Source organism: Myotis lucifugus, unplaced genomic scaffold, assembly GCF_000147115.1.
Source record: "Myotis lucifugus unplaced genomic scaffold, Myoluc2.0 scaffold_0, whole genome shotgun sequence".
Taxonomy (NCBI): Eukaryota; Metazoa; Chordata; class Mammalia; order Chiroptera; family Vespertilionidae; genus Myotis; species Myotis lucifugus.
In genome coordinates, this window is record NW_005871048.1 from 3,182,637 (window position 1) to 3,201,525 (window position 18,889).

The following is an 18,889-nucleotide window of genomic DNA, read 5'->3' on the forward strand; positions in this document are numbered from 1 at the left end:
TATCATCAAGGGTCTTGAGATTATTTACTTCTACAGCTTCCATATGATGGAAAACTATAGAATGGTATGCTGTTGTACATCTCAATTTGATATTAAACAATATACTAATAGCACAAAATTAGCTATGATGGAAGTATTTACACCACAGAAGTTGGCAATGCTAAAATTAGGGCTTAATGTATTGTTTTGTTGACTGTGTTGAACAGGAATTACTATGGCCAGTAGGCCAAATTGAGCCTTTCACTAGTTTTTATAATTAAAAATGTATTGGAACATGGCCACACCTATTTGTTTGCATATTGTCTATGGCTTCTTTTGTGCTATAATGGCAGAATTTAATAGTTCCAATAGGTACCACATGGCCCAAAAAACCGAAAATATTTTCTATCTGGCCCTTACAGAAAGTTTGCCAACTCATGGTCTAGATTTAAGAAAATGAAGGAGAAAATGTTAGCAATGTAGATTAATCTTAAAAGTGCATTGTGTCTGTAGTTGCTACATTGTGAATGGCACAAAAATATTTAAGAAATAATCTTCCAAAATTTAAAAACTATAACCTGATTCAGCAAAGAACTCACATCATTGACAAATAAGTCACAATTGATCATTGTGTCTCTCATTTCACTTCCTTATTCATTAATGTAAATAAAAATATCTACCTACATTCATGTGAAAGTACACTCACCAACTGTGCCCAGAGATTGCTTATGGATAAGAGTTTGGCAAAAAATCAAGGAAAGTATTCTGTGAAAATCAATTAAATATATGGGGTTTACAATTGTAAATTTCATTACTATTTGTAGATTGCTTGCTAAACATTCTTTATATCAGTAAAATTTATAATATACATATGTGTGTGTTAAACATATTTACCAGCCCCAAACTGGATACACAGCATCTCAATTTCATTTATTAAAAATGTATGCTCTAGTTTAAAGTGAATACAATGGAACCATTATCTATGACACCTATCCAGTTATAAAGCAAGGAACAATGTTTTAATAATTTGGTCAGTTGAGTTCTATTAATAAACATTATGCTATATTTTCCTAACTTTGCCAATATTTTTGTGACCACAGTCTTTTCTTTATTATTAAAAATACTTTTTAAAAAAATGTATTTTCCCTTTTGATTTGAGATGCGGTCTTTATTATATACTAAATTTCCATATGCAATTTTATCTACTCATTTTTCTAGTTTGTTCCATTAGTCTGTATGTCTAATCATGTGTCAATATCAAATTGTCCTAATTATAAAGGGTTAACAGTTTGTTATAATGTTTGGTAACTGCATTCTCTCACCCATTTGCTCTTTTCTGTTGGGGTATTTTAGCTATTCTTGTTTATTTGTTCTTTCTGATAAATTTTATAATAAACTTGTCTAGCTTCAGGGGTGGGGGAATCTAATGAGATTCTTATTGGGCTTTAATAAATTTATAAACTAAAATAGGAAAAACAGATATTCAATATGTTTAGTTTTCCTATCCAAGAGCAAGGCATATTTTTTCATTTGTTGAAATTGACTTTTGTAACTTTCAGATGTGTTTTCCTCATACAGGCTTTGGATACTTCTAATCAAGTTTTACCTTGGCACTCTTTTAATATCATGAAAGGGATCCTCTCCTTCATTACATTTTATAATTGTTTTTGTTTCTATTATGAAGGCTACTGATTTTTAATGCTAATTTTATAAGCTGCTACATTATTAAAATATTTTATTGTTTGAGGTCATTTTAATTAATTCTTTTGAATTTTCCAGATGTAATATTGTGTCATCTGAAAACAGAGTTTTAACTCTTCATTTCCAATTATTATGTCCTCCAATTGCTTTCTCCTATCTAATTACAATGAATAACAGGTTCAAAATAATGTTATATAGGAGCAGAAATTGTGTTACTGATTCATGTTTAGTCCCTGACTTATGTAGGAAAGTCTTAGTGTCTTCTCATTAAGCCACATGTGAGGCTGGGGCCATTATTCAGCCTACTACACTTCATAAACTGTGTGTGTTCAATTCCCAGTTGAGGCACATATCTAGGTTGGAGGTTCAATCCCCAATCGGGAGCTAACTGATCAATGTTTCTCTCTCACACACATCAATGTTTTTCTCTCTCCCTTTAAAAAAATATCCTCAGGTGAGAATTAAGTAAATTAGTAAATATAAATAAAGTCTATTTAAAAGAGTTAAAACAAACTGAGGCATCACTTTGCTCCTGTAATTTTGGCAGACATTGGAAAGCTGGGTCATGCCAAGTGTTGGTGGAGAGGTGGGGATATCATGCTTATTGGTGAGCACGTAGACAGATGCACATTCTGTAGCACAGTCTGGTGAATCTTGATGTCATTTGGTCCAATTAGGTGGCACATATCTAGAGCCCATCCCTGAGTATCTATCACAAAGATAGTCTCTCACACATCTGTAAGGGGACATACAGGTGGATATTTCCATGTAGTTTATAAAAACAGAATTGGAGGCTATCTGGGTGCTCATTACCTGGAATAGGGGAGGAGAAGGTGGATGGATGAAGTATGGTGATGTTAGCAGTTAGAAGACCACAGACCTTTAATATAACAAGTATATTAAAAACACACTGAAAAAAGAAAGATATAGAATGAGGTCCTGAACACAGTATCACTAAAAGTAAATTTTGAATATATGTACTCCCAAAGAATACATACAAATAAAAGAATCTACCTTAAATACATTGGAATAGTTCCCTATATGGGAGGAAGAAAGTGGGGGTAAAGATGTGAATAAAATTTTTAATAAAGAAAAATAACTAAATTAAATAACATCTTTGTATAAACCAATGGTAGTATTATGCCATAAACTGAGGAATGTGGTTAATTTAAACTTTTGCCCCTGAGATCCAACCAAACAAAGATAGATGATAGATGATAGATAGATAGATAGATGATAGATAGATAGATAGATAGATAGATAGATAGATAGATAGATAGATAAAGAAACCATTCTCTTTCCCATTATGGACACTGAAATACCACCACTACCACTACCACCCTAGAGAGTTCCATTATCAACCCATTTGACCTTAGTCTTATATGAACTTTGAAGCTCTTTACACAAAGACTTTTCTTTCAGGATATAAATACCATCCATCCAATCATCCACCCTCATCTCAGTAAGTCCTCTCTCACTTTTCACACCTGGTGCTGCAATTTCTGATGGCTCCCCTGCTCATTACAACCTAATATGAACTATCCAAATGGGATAATAAGGAAGGGTCTTCTTACATAGGGGGAGGGAGCACTATAGAAAGAAATAACAGCATGTGCAAATGTAAGGTGGCAGATAGAACACAGCTGGAGAACTGCATTTAGACCATTTAGAATCCTAGCAATACCATAGTTTAAAATGAGAAATGGGAGCTCTTATAGATAATCTGCAGAGGGAGACAAGGGCAGACCAACTCAGATGATCATAGGTGAGGCCAAGGAGTTTGAATTTAGACCCGAGGCAAACTCAGAGCCACTGAAGAATGTGAAGCAAGGAAGAGAGTGACTTGATTGGATATGTGTTTAGAACAATTACTCTAACAGCAATATGGAGAAAAAAAGGGGCAGGAAGGAGGGAGTCAGGTAGAAGGATCTTGCAGTATTCCTGCTAGACCTTTCACGAATTTCAAAAGATCACAGTAGCCTGGCTCTCTTAGTGGATTAGGCATACAACTATAAAATCAGAGGACTAGATAAAATGGTCCCTCCCAGCTCTGTGATTTTTAAAATCCCACTTGTTTCAGACTCATTCAAAGAAGAGAGTGATGAGGCATAAGCAGAGAAATTTGCAAATTTTTGATCAATATGCAGAACTCATTCAGGAGACAGGAGGCATTAAAGGCTATATGTGATGCTGATTGCCTAGATAATTCTCTGTGATCAAGCACACTTTACAATTAATGACGATTTCTTAAATTCAGGTGAGATATGCTATTTTAAAAAGTTTTAGTGTTTGAAATTTTATGGGAAAATAGTTGAATTCAATGCTGCATATTCTAAACAGGGGCAGAAAGATTTTAACTTCACTGGAGTCACTCCTGCATTGCCAATCCTGATAAGATTGGATTTGATAGGAAAATCTAGGTCATTGCCATGACAATTACTAGGCTTCGTCTTAGTTCCACTTAGGCTTTATATAACTCCAATCAGACAACAAGCAGAGGGCTGTGAAAGGCGGAGATGGATGCTCACCTCTGCTTTTTGTTATCAGAGTGTTCTGTTCCAACAGTAATGCCACATGACATTAAGCCACTGGTTCTCAACCTTGGCCACATGTTAAAATCACCTGAGTGTGGCTCAGTGGTTGAGCATCGACCTATGAACCAGAGGTCATGGTTTGATTCCTGGTCTGGGCACAAGCCCAGCTTGTGGGCTCGATCCCCAGTAGGGGGTGTGCAGAAGGCAACCAATTGATGATTCTCTCATCATTAATGTTTCTATCTCTCTCTCCCTCTCCCTTTCTCTCTCTGAAGTCAATAAAAACATTTTTAAAAAATTACCTGAGGATCTTTTACAAAATACTGGTGCCTAGGCCCTATCCCTAGAGTTTCTGATTTAATTGTTCTAGACTAGAGTGAGAAGGCTTCAAAATATTCCCAGGTCATAGTACTGTGTAGCCAGGGTTAAGAACTACTGCGTTAGGCAATTACCAAGGTAATTCTCAAGGTGCTGCCCAGGCATAGCTATAAGTTGGGGATATTCTTCAAGAGACTAGCAGTCTGGATTCTTGTATGTTGGGATTATTTCCTGGTTTGGTAAAAAATAATAGAATTATCACATTGAAAATAAGTCAGTTCTCTCATTGGTGCATTTAAAAGGCCCCAGTGTGTTGCCCTAGCCAGGGCAACGTCGTACTGTATGCCAAAAAGTTGCAGGTTTGAATCTGAGGGAACCTTATCAACTGATTGATGTTTCTCTCTATTTTTCCATTCATTTCCAGAGAGAGTGGAAGAGAGTGGGAGAGACAGAGAGAAACATCGATGTGAGAGAGACACATCAATTGGCTACCTCCTGCACACATTCCGACCAGGGCTCAGGCCTCCCTCTAAAACAATCAAACAAGCAAACAAAACCAATAAAAACATATCCTTGGGTGAGGATTAAATAATAATTAAAAATTAAGGGCCCTGGTGTTTTCATAAACCCTGTTTGGTGATTTTATAGAATTTTAAAAAATGGAACACGGGGAAGTAGAGGGAAAGGGAAGGGAGGGAGGAAATGCAGAGATCCCGCCAAGAGGGTTCTCACTTAAGAGTTGAAGAACCTTTGGGTTTAAGAAGCTGGGCCCAATGTAAGAAAACGGCAGTTGTGAAGGACACCACCTGCTTCTGTCGTGTTCTTGGGGTACTTTGGGTTCTATCATAATTATAGTCTTCTACATTTGTAACATAGAATTGCCAGATTTTTTTTTCTTAAGGAGCATGGGTTATAATATTGCCAAGTGATCTCTCTCTCTCTCTCTCTCTCTCTCTCTCTCTCTCTCCCTCTCTCTCTCTCTCTCTCTCTCTCTCTCTCCCTCTCTCTCTCTCTCTTTCTCTCTTGTCTTTTGTTTTGTTTGGTTTGACTTGGTTTGGTTTTTTAAGAAGTCCCAAATCAATAGCAGACTTTTATTGCATCTTTTTTTTTATTGTTGTCAGTCCTCATTCAAGGATATTTTTCCATTCATTTCCAGAGAGAGTGGAAGAGAGTGGGAGAGACAGAGAGAGAGAAACATCGATGTGAGAGAGACATATCAATTGACTACCTCCTGCACACATTCCAACCAGGGCTCAGGCTGGAGCCTGCAACCAAGGTGCACGCCCTGGATCAGAATCGAACCCAGGCCCTTCAGTTCACAGGCTGATGCTCTATCCGCTGAGCCAAACTGGCTAGGGCTTTGATTGCATCTTTAAAATAACACAAATTGGTCTTAGGAATCATCTGCCATCTTGTTTCCCTACTGGACAATTCATAGATCTTATTCATCAGCCATCTGCACTGTTCGTTTTTCAGAGATACACACCAACCAAAGTTTTTCTGATATTTTTGCTTTTAACTGTTGTGGGTGAATCAAAGCAGCTGAATCAAAGTAGCTAAATTTGATACAAATTTAATATCATTTCCTTCAAGACTTAACTCATCTTTAAGGTTTTGAAATACCAAACAAGCAACGGCTGTCCTCATTCAAACTCTGCAAATATATTTTTTACCCAAGAAATTCTAGTTTTAAATAAGAGACCCATTCCAATAATGATGTTATGGGAAGTGAGAATACATAGATCTCACCCATAACAGAAGCCCAGTATTTCACCTTTGACCATGTTCTATGAATGACTATAGACAGTCCGAACTGTAGGTAGGTCCTTTCTGTTTCCCCATTGCTATAGACTGAAGGTTTGCATCTCCCTCAAATAGATTAAAACCTAATCCTCAATATGGGGGTACTTGGAGGTGGGGCCTTTGTGAAGTGATTAGGTCATGAGGGTGGAACTCTCATAAATGGGAGCTCATCCAAGCACGGGATATCCACATCTGATTACTTAGGATGGTCTTCATTCTCACAGTAGATGTAGTAAAGAGCTGGAGGCTTCTTGATATTAATATAGGTAGGGATCTTATTTATGGTATACTTTCTTTTATGTCACTGTAAAAAATAGTATATGCAATATAATTATATAAAAATATAATTATATATTGCTTTCCTAGCACTGCCATAACAATGTACCATAAACTGAGTGACTTAGAACAACAAAAATTGTTGTCTCACAGTTCTAGAGGTCAGAAGTCTGAAAGCAAGGTGTCAGGAGGGCCATACTCTCCCTGAAACCCACAGAAATCCTTTCTTACCTCTCCCTGGCTTCTGGTGGTTTGCTAGCAATCTTTGGTGTTTTTTGGCTTACAGCTAACTTCCTTGTCACATAGTATTCTGTGTGTGTGTGTGTGTATCTTCACATAGCTGTCTTCTTATGAGGACACCAGTCATATTGGATTAGGGGCCTATCCTACTCCAAAATGAGTTTATCTTAACTAATTATATCTGTAATAATCCTATTTCCAAATATGTTCACATTCTAAAGTAGAAGGAGTTAAGATTTCAACATGTATTTTTTTAAATTAAATTTATTTGAGTGACATTGGTTGACATGATCATATAGTTTTCAGGTGTCAACATATCTTTTTGAGGGACACAATTCAAACCATAACAATATAGAACTATGTTATTTAGGGTTTTTTTTAAGGAACAAAATCTAAATTTTTAAAGAAATTGTTTCATTAAGTTCTACATGTCAAGATACCATTTGATGAAGCCATTACATTTGTGGTGCTCTTTTCAAAAGGCCTAAAGATGAGGTGAATCTCTGCAATAAAGAGAACTCCTTGACTAAAAGAATATGCCCTTAGGACTATCCTATCTAATAAAGAGGGAATATGCTAATTGACTGCCCCACCCTCAAAGATGGCGACGCTCACAGCCACAGATGGCGAGCAGGGAAGGGCAGTTGGGGGCAATCGGGCCGGCAGGGGAGCAGTTAGGCGTCGATCAGGCTGGTAGGGGAGTGGTTAGTGGGTGATTAGGTGGCAGGCAGATGCAGTTAGGGGCAATCAGGCAAGCAGGCGAGCAGTTGGGAGCCACCAGTCCCAGATTGTGAGAGGGATGTCCGACTGCCAGTGGGATCAGGCCTAAACCAAGAGTCGGACATCCCCCAAGGGGTCCCAGATTGGAGAGGGTGCAGGCTGGGCTGAGGGACAACCCCCCCCCCCCCAGTGCACTAATTTCATGCACTGGGCCTCTAGTTTCTCTATAATTGATCTTCTTTTTCATTAAAGCAAAAGAGAAAATGAAAGGAAACTTCTCTCATTATTTTTTATCTGAAAACCTTGAGTCATTGGAAAGAAGAATGTTTTTAGAGACTGTGCCGCACCAGCATGGCCAAGGGTGAACCTGAGGAGGGGCGGTGAAGGATTGAAGAAAAGACAGACAAGAAAATACAGCTGGGGCTCGGTGGATCTCCTGTGATTGGATGAGAACACAAAAGACCCAGCCTGCAAGCCGATGCTTTATTTTATAATCTGATTAAAACAAAGGTAGATTAACATGTGTATAAATGTTCTTGTTTTGACAACACTTGCTGCACCTCCCACAGCTCATTAGCTACTTGGGAAAGAATTAGGGAGGGCTACAAGGTCAGGCTTAAGTATGCCAGGAGAGCTCTGCTCTCCAGGCTGGGACTTGTTTGTGGCCCTGCCACAGGTCACCCCGAGGCATGACCCTAGAGCCGCTCCCTACAAGGGACTATGAAAAGTTCCCATCTTTATTAATGTAAAAGATGAGATTCTAAAAAGAGTGAGGGGAAAAAGGGCACTCTCATTTTTGACAGCTGGCTTTTTTTTTTCTGTTTTCAGTACTTATGACAACTTGCAACAGAAAGACTTTGATGATAAAAAGGATGTTATTCCTCTAAGTTTTTATTGGTAAAATGACCCCCATTTTTCTATTCTATTAAATGAAATTCTATCCTTCAATCTATTGAACCAAAAAGAGTGTCTCTATCCAGGATCTAAATGTCGTGGAACCAAAGAGAAAAAACTTTAGTATTTTTTCCTCCTTTAATGTAAACTTACACCAAAATAAAAGATATACATGTAAAAAGGTAGGTAGGTAGGTAAATACCAAAATTCCAAATAAGTATGTTACTTTTCCACTACTTGTTAACAGAATACAACACTCCCCAGACAAGCTGAGATGACATCGAATATGGAATCTTCATTTCAAAGAAGATTATTAAGGTTTGTCCAGAGAATTGGGATAGAATGTCCTCAACCAGATTGCCTGAGCACTGGATAAGTGTAGTCATGTTCATGCCTTGCAGTGGCAGGTTGTAAGTGACAGGGATCCAACTGAAACCACCATAAGAAAAGGGGGAGAGGGAAGGTTATAACTAAACATGGCAGACAAAGTGGCTCAACAATGTCCCCAGGATTCAGCTCTCTTACACCTTCTTTCCCCTCTGCTTTCTTTCTTTATTTTTAAATATATTTTTATTGATTTTTAGAGAAGAAGGGAGAGGGAGAGAGAGAGAGAAACATCAATGATGAGAGAGAATCATTGATCAGGTGCCTCCTGTATGCCCCCACTGGGGATCAAGCCCACAACTTAGGTATGTGCCCTGACTGAGAATCAAACCATGACATCCTGGTTCATAGAAGTCAACACTCACCACTGAGCCACACCAGTCGGGCTCCCCTCTGCTTTTTTTCCCATTAGCTTGCTCTCCACATGGAAACACCTAGCAGGCTTATACCTTCTAGCTTCAAGTCCAACAGAAAGAAAACACATTTCTGTAGTTCCAAGAGGGAACCAGGCAACAGAATATGAGTCCATCTTGAGCTGTGCCCAAGGGGATGAAAGACCTTATTGGACAGCCTGAGGTCAGTGCCTACTCCAGAGTGAAGATGTTGCATCAATATTACCTGGATTCCAAAGACTGAGTCAAGGGAGAGACTGTGCCCAACCCCAAATCAGGAGCTGTTCCCAGGGGCTCAGAGACAAGGCAGGCAAAATCAGCCAATGCCATTTCAAAAGAAGATAAAGAATCCAGCAGAGAAAGAGGTCTACTTGGGAAATGAACTGGACCTGAAGTCTCCACTTTCCAAAGTCGTGGTAAATACATAGGATTACATTTTACTTTTCCTGTGGTCCATCAGAAGTAGTAAACTGCTGATACATGCTACAACATGGATGAACCTCAAAAACATTATACTAAACTAAATAAAAGAAGCCAGACACAAAAGGTCACACATCTGGTTTAATTTATATAAATATCCAGAAGAATGCATATCCATATAGACAAAAAGCAGATAGGTGCTTATCAGGAATTAGAGTTAGAGAGGAATGGGAATTAACCAGTTAATGGGCACAGGGTTTTCTTTTGGGGCAATGATGACAATATTTTGGAACAAGATACAGATAGTGGCTGCACAACAAAGTGAATGTACTGAATGCTACTGAATTGTACGCTTTAAGTGGTTAATTTTATGTTATGTGGATGTCACAAGTCGCTGTGCAAGACTTACACTGGGTAGAAACCCTGGTTTTTCCTTTCTTTCCATCTTTTTTTCTAATCACCTCCTTAAGTGCCAAGGCAGGTTCACAGACCTCTACTTCTTTGCTTCTAAAGCATTCCATCTGCACTCTTGAGAACGTGGCTTTCCCATCTTTGGCTTCTCCACTCAAGCCAGCCATCCAGAAGCTTCCTGGCCATAAAATTTTAGGTGGTTTTATAGGACTCAGCGTCTGATCACTCACTCACTCACCCCCCCCACCCCCCCGCCTTTCTGCCTCCAGCAAATAGGGGGCTGGGGAGCTTTGCCTAGGGCAGATTCTATTAGTGTGGACCTATGAACCAGGAAGTCACAGTTCGATTCCCCTCATTTTCTGCCTTTTTCGGAGGTGGTTCTGTTTTCAGTAGTAAGAGTTTAGCTTACACTTCATTGATAACTTCCAGTTTCACATTTTGTAAATTCCTGGAGTCTCAGCATGTACAGGCCCCACAACAACCTGCCCAGCAGTGTTTTTAGCAGAGTCCAGTCATTTGAAGGATGGCTCTGGCAGGTTTGGCTAAAGGCTTTATTTCAGCCAAGTGTCACATCAAATTTTTGGACTGAAGTTTCTAAACTCTCCACAGTTACCAGAAAATTAGTTGGAAACCCCAAGGAGTCAAGCAGGTTTAGGAATATTGTGTAAATTTTTATCTGAAACCTGCCCATGAAATGTCAACAGTTCAAAGAAAAACGCGAGTAATTGTTTAAGACATATTTTAAGGAGAAAAACAAACTGTTATAGGAGGTATAAATGTCAGTGAATAAATTCAGGGGTGCCAGAAATAAAACTTTATTCTTCTTTAGTAAAATTTAATGTCTATTTAGAAGGCGTGATCTCCCCAGACAGCAGGAAGTCCTCTTGTCGGTTGGAGACCTGACCCTTGCCCTAGGGTTGTGTCTAAGTTCCAGGAGGTCAATTTCATGCCAAGTTTCGGAAAGGGAAGCATCTGGTCTTTGGTTGCAGTCCCTGCAGGAAGGCTGAGACATCCCCGGATCCCACCCACCCGACACCATCTCCTACTTCCACGCTACACATGAAGGTACTGCAATCATTACGTGATTCTCTGCTCGCAGTGGGCATGGGAAGCTGCAGGAACCCACAGAGCTGTCCACACCCTAAAGGCCTGCACTCTGTGCAGACATTCCCTCTCTGGTCTTTCAACCTCCTTAGGACTCTTAGAGTTACAGGGAAACTGATCTCAGATCGCTTCCTCTCTTTCAAGGCTTCTACCACCTTCTCAGGACTCTGTTCAGGAAGCAGGTGCAGAGACCCTTTCTCTGGAATTCGCCAAACTCTCTTCTCCCAGCAACTTCCCTCGATCTCCACCTCCCAACCCTTCTCAGCACCCACACATACCCCCAGCTGAGGAGAATCTAAACTGTCCAGAACTTCTCAGAGGCTTGAATGGGGGCAAGAGCAGGAAAGGGAATAGGAAAAATCAGTGAGTATTTCTAAAAATATATTCATTTAGCTTTGTTGCTTTGAAGATTACAGATTAGAATAATACAATTGTGCATGCTATTCCCCCAATATAGTGGATAAAATCCTGAACAAAAGAATGCACCTGACTTCAAGACATTTACCTGATTCTTTCCTCCTACCCAAGCTGGAGCCCTGGCCAACTCCTGGCCATCTCCTTACATTAGCTTCTCTGTTTACAGCCCATATCCATCAAGGGGCTGTATTACCATCCAGGGCACCTGCATACCTATGCACTCAAATCTAAACATGGGGGGTGGGGGAGGTGGAAGTGTGCCCTACCTTGAAAAACACTCAAAATAATGGCTTATGGCTGTAAGATGATCTTAATACATATTTCAATTTAAGGAGAAGGATTAGGTCCACTGAGCATTTTTTCCCCCACACAGATGCTATGGCATTTAATTCTCTGTATCATAATTTTGATAAGTGCCATGTACTATTATTAAATGTGTCTGTTTGTATTTTGGCGAGGGGCAAGAGGATGGTATTTGCTCCCCAACTGGATATTAAACTCCCAGAGGGCTCCTGAGTGTGTGCGTGCACGTGCATGTGGGTGTGCGTGTGTGTGTGTGTGTGTGTGTGTGGCTGTTCATTAACAGGCCAGGGAAACTGAACATCTCCTCTTCCCAACACAATGGAAATAGAAATAACAACTGGCACTTGCTCCAGTTAGCAGGGGTTCTTGACAATGAGAGCAAGAATCCACAACTACCACATATCCTCATTTTCAGCTGAACCAAGCCCACAGTACTTGTGTGTTTAGTACACTTCCACTGCAAAGAACACAGCCCTAGCAGCAGCTTTGGTAACAAAGACTTAACTCAGTTACTGGCCATGCATATTTCCTACCTTGGACAGCCTGTCCTTTCACTTAGGCACCTGAATGGCAGGGGTCTGCCCACACCAGAGCTGAGAGCTTAGTGTTTTATTTTATTCTGTGTACACAACCTAATGCTCTGTTTATAGAATATGCCTCAAGAAATTCTTGCTAAAGAGGATAGATGAATAAAAATCATACACTATTCAAGCTAAAAGGATCTTGAAAATTCATCAAGAGCCTTTTCTGAAGCCTCCAGGCAGGCCAGACTCAAGCCAACTCAAATAAATGAGAATGTCCTCAATCCCTTTAAACCTCCAGCAAAAATTTCTAAATCGATTTTTATAAAGTAGTATTAATATTGCATTCAACAACTCTATCTGAAACTTTCTCACCACATCTAACATGAACATGACAAAGAGAAAACACTGACTGGGGACTGCGAGATCGGGTGGGGGCCTGGCTCTGGGCATGACCTTAGCAGCCTCACGTACCCTCTAGGGATTTTGCACACTTCATCTGTAAAATTATAGGGGTTGACAAGAGGATCACTAAGCTCACTTACAACTCTAAACTTCTATTAATCCTTATTCTTGATGTGCCTGGATAGGAATACTGAGGCTCTTTTAATATGGCAACTGAACTGTGTGGTATGTAGTCCCTTGCTTTGCTGCTTTAAAAGGATAGAATACAGCCCTGGCTGGTTTTGGTCAGTGGATAGAGCATTGGCCTGTGTACTGAAGGGTCCCAGGTTTGATTCCAGTCAAGGGCACATGACCAGGTTGTGGGCTCCATTCCCAGTAGGAGGCATGCAGGAGGCAGCTGATCAATGAGACTCTCTCATCATTGATGTTTCTATCTCTCTCTCCCTCTCCTTTCCTCTCTAAGATCAATAAAAACATGTGTGCTTTTTTTAAAAATGGATAGAATACAAATGTTTTCTATTAGTCTCCTGAGAGGACTTAAAGATTAGCATCCCCTCCTGCCACCCCAGAAAGGGAGAATTAGACTTTGGGCTGCTAATGACTCTAGCATCTATTTTTGAGGGGGCATTAAAATCTATACTTAAAGAACAACAGAAGAAGAGAGGGAGTACCTCTGATAAAAACTCAGAGAAAGCAGTGGAATTTCCTCCAAAGCTCAAAAAGAAGTCAGGAATCTTGGGCAGGGTGTGTGGAGAGAGGGGTTGGTGAAGGAGCCTGTGAACCTATCCTGAGGCTATTGCCCAAGAATTGAAAGGTAACTAGGAGTTCACAGAGTTGGTGGGAGCCAAGTCATTACCACCAACTGCCCAGACTTCAATTAGGCACTAAACTCTCAAACCTGTGCCCAGGCCCTCCCACCTTGATCCTTCTGGTGGTTGGGCCAGGAGGAGTCCATTTTGTCAGCACCCAGCACCTCATGACTGAGCACCCATCAGTGCCACAGACTGTTCAATCTGGACCTGAATACCCTGTGAGGACACTCCCTACACAATGCACCGGGATACAGGAAGTTGGGATAGCTAGTGGGAATGAGGTAAAGAATCTGAGATCTCCTGAGCCAAGCACCGAGAGGGTCTGTGACATCCCCACAGGTTTTGTGGGGCCCAAACCATACACAATTGGGGGGAGGGCTTCTGTTTAATAAAATTAACACATTACACATGCAAAATTAGGTAAGAATGTGAATATATATTTAGAATGAGATAAAAAGTTACATTACGCTTTTTTTTTTAACTGAAAAGAGCACAAACACCACAAATTTTTTTTAAAAAGTTGTTTTATCCATTAACTGCTGGACACACCTCTATCGTATTTATTTTCTACATTTATTGGTTATATAATGTTTGATCACCTCTTCATAGGAAATATTTTATAACATTTCCTACAGGGAAATAAAAAGATAAATAAGTTTTTCCTCTAGTATGGTTGATTAAAAAAAACAAACAAACAAAAAAAAACAACAAACATTTTTTTGATAGCTGGAATGCGTAAAACGTGATTTCAGCCCTAGCCAGTTTGCTCAGTGGATAGAGCATCAGCCTGTGGACTGAAGGGTCCCGGGTTTGATTCTGGTCAAGGGCACATGCCTGGGTTGTGGGCTCAATCCCCAGTAAGGGGCATGCAGGAGGGAGCCGATTAATGATTCTCTCTCATCAATGATGTTTCTCTCTGTCTCTCCCACTCCCTTCCTCTCTGAAATCAATAAAAATATTTTTTTTTGCCCTAGCCAGTTTGGCCCAGTGGATAGAGTATCAGCCTGTGGACTGAAGGATCCCAGGTTCGATTCTGGCCAGGGGCACATGCCTGGGTTGCGGGCTCGATCCCCAGTAGGGCGTGCAGGAGGCAGCCAATCAATGATTCTCTTATCATTGATGTTACTATCTCTCTCTCCCTCTTCCTTCCTCTCTGAAATCAATAAAGAAATATATTTAAAAAATTTTTAAAGATATATATTTTTTTTAAAAACAACAAAAAAATGTGATTTCATACATGGACAATCATCAATATTTTGTAGTACTACTATAGATTTGTACCTACAAGTACAGAAATTTCTATCAAAAAAGTAAAAGACTATATATGTTGTGTGTTTATAATTACATATACTGCATTATTAAAAAATACTCTTTATAGGTGAAATCTTTCATTTTAACTGGGCATCAATAGGAACCTAATCCTCTACTTAAAATTGTACATAATAGATATACCCAATAGAAATGAAAACAAGGTCTTGAAGAGCTATTTATACACCATGTTCATAGCATTATTTACAAAGCCAAAAGGTGAAAGTAACCTAAATGTCCATTGGTGGATGAATGAATAAACAAAATGTGGCATATCCATACAAAGGAATATTATTCAGCATTAATAAGGAGGAGGCCCTAGCTGGTTTGGCTCGGCGGATAGAGCATCAGCCTGCAGACCAAAGGGTGCCGTGTTCGATTCTGGTCAAGGGCACATACATTGGTTGCAGGCTCCTCCCCAGGCTGGGCCCTGGTCTGGGGGCATGCAGGAGGCAACCAATCGATGTGTTTCTCTCATATCAATATTTATCTCTGTCTTTTCCTCTCTTTTCCAGTCTCTCTAAAAAATCAATGGAAAAATATCCTCTGGTGAGGATTTAAAAAAAAAAAAAGGAGATTCTGACACATGCCTCAACATGGATGAACCTTGAAGACATTATGCTGAGTGAAATAAGCTAGTCACAAAAAGGACAAATACTGTTTGATTACACTTATGAGGTACCTAGAGTAGTTACATTCATAGAGATGGAGAGTGAAAAGTGGTTGCTAGGGGGATAATTGGAGAGGGAATAGATAGTTATTGATTAAAGGATATAGAGTTTTAGTTTTACATGATGAAAAGAGTGCTGTAGATGAATGGTGGTGATAGCACAATATGAATGTTCTTAATGCCACTGAACTGTACACTTAGAAATGGTTAACATGGTACATTTTGTTTTGCCTATTTTTCCACAATTAAAAAATAAAAAATATATACGAATGATTGAAAGAATTTTCCAGAGTAGCTTCTGGCTCTGCACATTTAAAACATGGTTCTGCTCTACTGCTCAAATACTTCTGGTATTGGAAGCTGTAGGACATGTTCATATCACTACGTGACTTCTAGCTCCACACCTCCATGTCACGATGCCACAGTGGGCAGCTGATGTATTTCTGGAAGCCATTCTTACACCAGTTGGCTAGAAATAACTTAGCTACACACGGAAGTAATTGTCACCCTCAGAACTATGCCCCACTAAATGCAAACTAAAGGCATCCTTAGCTCAACTTCCTCTTATTTGGATCCCAGAGATGCCTCAGTTATCCTGTCACCATCTAACACAAGAGGAAGTGTGATACAGGGAAGGAAAGTCGAACTGGAAAGAACCAGTAATCTGAACTGATTATGGTTAAAATGTATTAGTTTTGTAAATTTTAGAAAAACAGAAGATATGAATATATGTCTAGCATATCTCCTGAGACCTTGGAAGGGGCCCAAGCAAGTGAGGGGCCCTGAAGGGTAAGTATCATTGGCTTCTCAGTAAATCCACCTCTGAACTCCCATTTCACTTAATATCCTTTCTTTATCAGTATCATTCCTACTTGTTTTGTTCTCACATGATATGTGAACTGCCAGGTCAAAATTCTTTGTGCAACAATCCTTTTGGATAGATATTCTATATCACTTTTTATAGTCTCCCCGAATATATCTAGTTTTTTTTTTAACTTGCCTTTGCAGCTACTGTTTTTCAAATATTTTATCATGCCTGCATCTGTGCAATCTATCACAGATGAACTACTTGAAAACAAGAAATATTTCTATCATGAAACTCAGTGGAATACCCGGTAATCACATGCCTGATAAATGTATTTGGGTAAAGTAATGCATATCTGTGTGTGAAGTGGGGGAGGGGGGACTCCTCTGAAAGTTTACGAAGTTGTTCATCTCCATCTTTGGTTGTGGGATCCAGAAGTAGACACAGAACTCTGCCCAATATTTTAAAATTTTATTTGGTTGTGTATGTTTACTATAAAACAAAGCTACATCTGCACCAGTTAGAAAGAGTCAAACTGTGAGTACCAGAGACCTGAAAAAAAGAGTAGTTTAGCTAAGATTTATTTCTTGCTTGTGTACAAGAAACACAAAGGTGTGCAGCACAGGGCTGGTATGGGAACTCCCTATTGTCACCAGGAACCCAGGCTCCTTTCAGCTCTCTGTTCTGACAGTACTGTCCCTTATCTTCATATTTACAAGATGGTGCTGGAGTACCAGCCCTTTGTAGGCCATCATGTCTGCACTCCTAGCAGAATGGAAGTAAAAGGAGGTAGGAAGGCAAAACAAAAAAAAAACAAAAAAAAACAAGAAAACATGCTTCTTAAAGGCCTACCTTTCTTGTTGTTGTTAATCCTCACCTGAGGATATTTTTCTATTGATTTTTAGAGAGAGTGGAAGGGAGGGAGAGAAACACAGAGAGAGAAACATTGATGTGAGAGAGACACATACATCAGTTGGTTGCTTCCTGTACCAAAATACATGCCATTGACCGGAATCAAACACAGGACCCTTCAGTCCGAGGGCCCAGGCTCTATCCACTGAGCCAAACTAACTAGGGTGGCTTGTCCTTTTTGTTTGTTTTTTTAAGGAAGGTCTGCTAAACAACTTCTGCCTCTATCTTTTGGTCACCCCTACCTGTAAGAAGTGAGATGGAGGGAAATTCACTAGATTCACTGGATTCATTTACCCAAAACAAAAATTGGGACTCTGATACCACAGAGAAGGGTGGCTGATGGGCATATTATCATCACCTCTGCCGTAATACCTCAGGCTGCCCTGATCCTAAGCGAACTGTGAAGAGAATCACAGGCTGCCCTGGGCCTCACCTCTCTCTCCCTCTCCCACCCTCCAACTTCGCAGGAACCAACACCTTCCTATTTCACAGAAAAACCCAGAAATTTATTCACTCTTAGGAATAATGATAAGAAATTTTCAATGCTACCTTTCTCAGGAATTTACTGGTCACCAGGAGCAAAGCCTTGAATTAGAGAAATGAAGTTATCTTCATACATATTCAGGTATCAATAGTGACACATGGATGATTGGGTTTGGGAAAGAATAATTGGGTTTGGATTCTCTTGTCTCTAAAATTCAGATCACACAAGACAATGTTTCTGGTTGCTTTTTTTTATGTTCCTGTTTTAATTTCAGTGCATCTCTGAGTACTAATGGTAAATGCATTACCCACCATGAATCCTAATGTTTTCTTAATTTTTATTTGCCCATAGCTCATCATTCGTGATTATAACTATGTAGCATTCTTTTCTCCCTGAAATGGGTGAACATCTTTTTAACACTAATGCTAATTGGGGTTTGGTGCTGTGGTTTTTATTAGATGTTTATTATTGATACAGCAGTTGAGGAGGCATGGCATCGAAGTGCTTTTCATTTTGTGTTGTGGTTACTCGATAACAGGCCTGCTTCAGCACACACTTCAGCAGTACGGCAGAGATGCTAGGATACTTTTTATTCCACCAAGTCTGTCAAGTGGGCATTAAGCAGAAAATGAGGTTTAGTTTCCTATGCTGCAATAAAACATATGCTTTAAAAAGAAATACAATTGCCTCTGAATTACTGTTGCTCTATTTTGAGTACTATGGGGTCTTCAGGCAAATATTTATGCCAACAGCTGTGACAAAGGAAGGTAATAACTGGCATTTGTAGAGTGTGTTCTGATTTATAAAGCATTTTCAGGTTTATTGTCAGTGCCCAACTTTTCTCTGCTCTCAGCTGCTAGCAAATGTGATCTCAGTTTCATGGCTTTGAGGTGGCCTCTGGGATGTAGCTTTTGATCTCCTTTGCCTCTAGAATTAATATCAGCAGTTTTGATAATGGCCGAAATCACAGGTTTCCAGAAGCAAGAGCAAACTGACCATTTCCTGATCTTTTTCTTCCCCAAAAGAATGCTATTCCCTTTGAAGCAAATAGCTCTCTGTCAAGCAAGTCAGAGAGG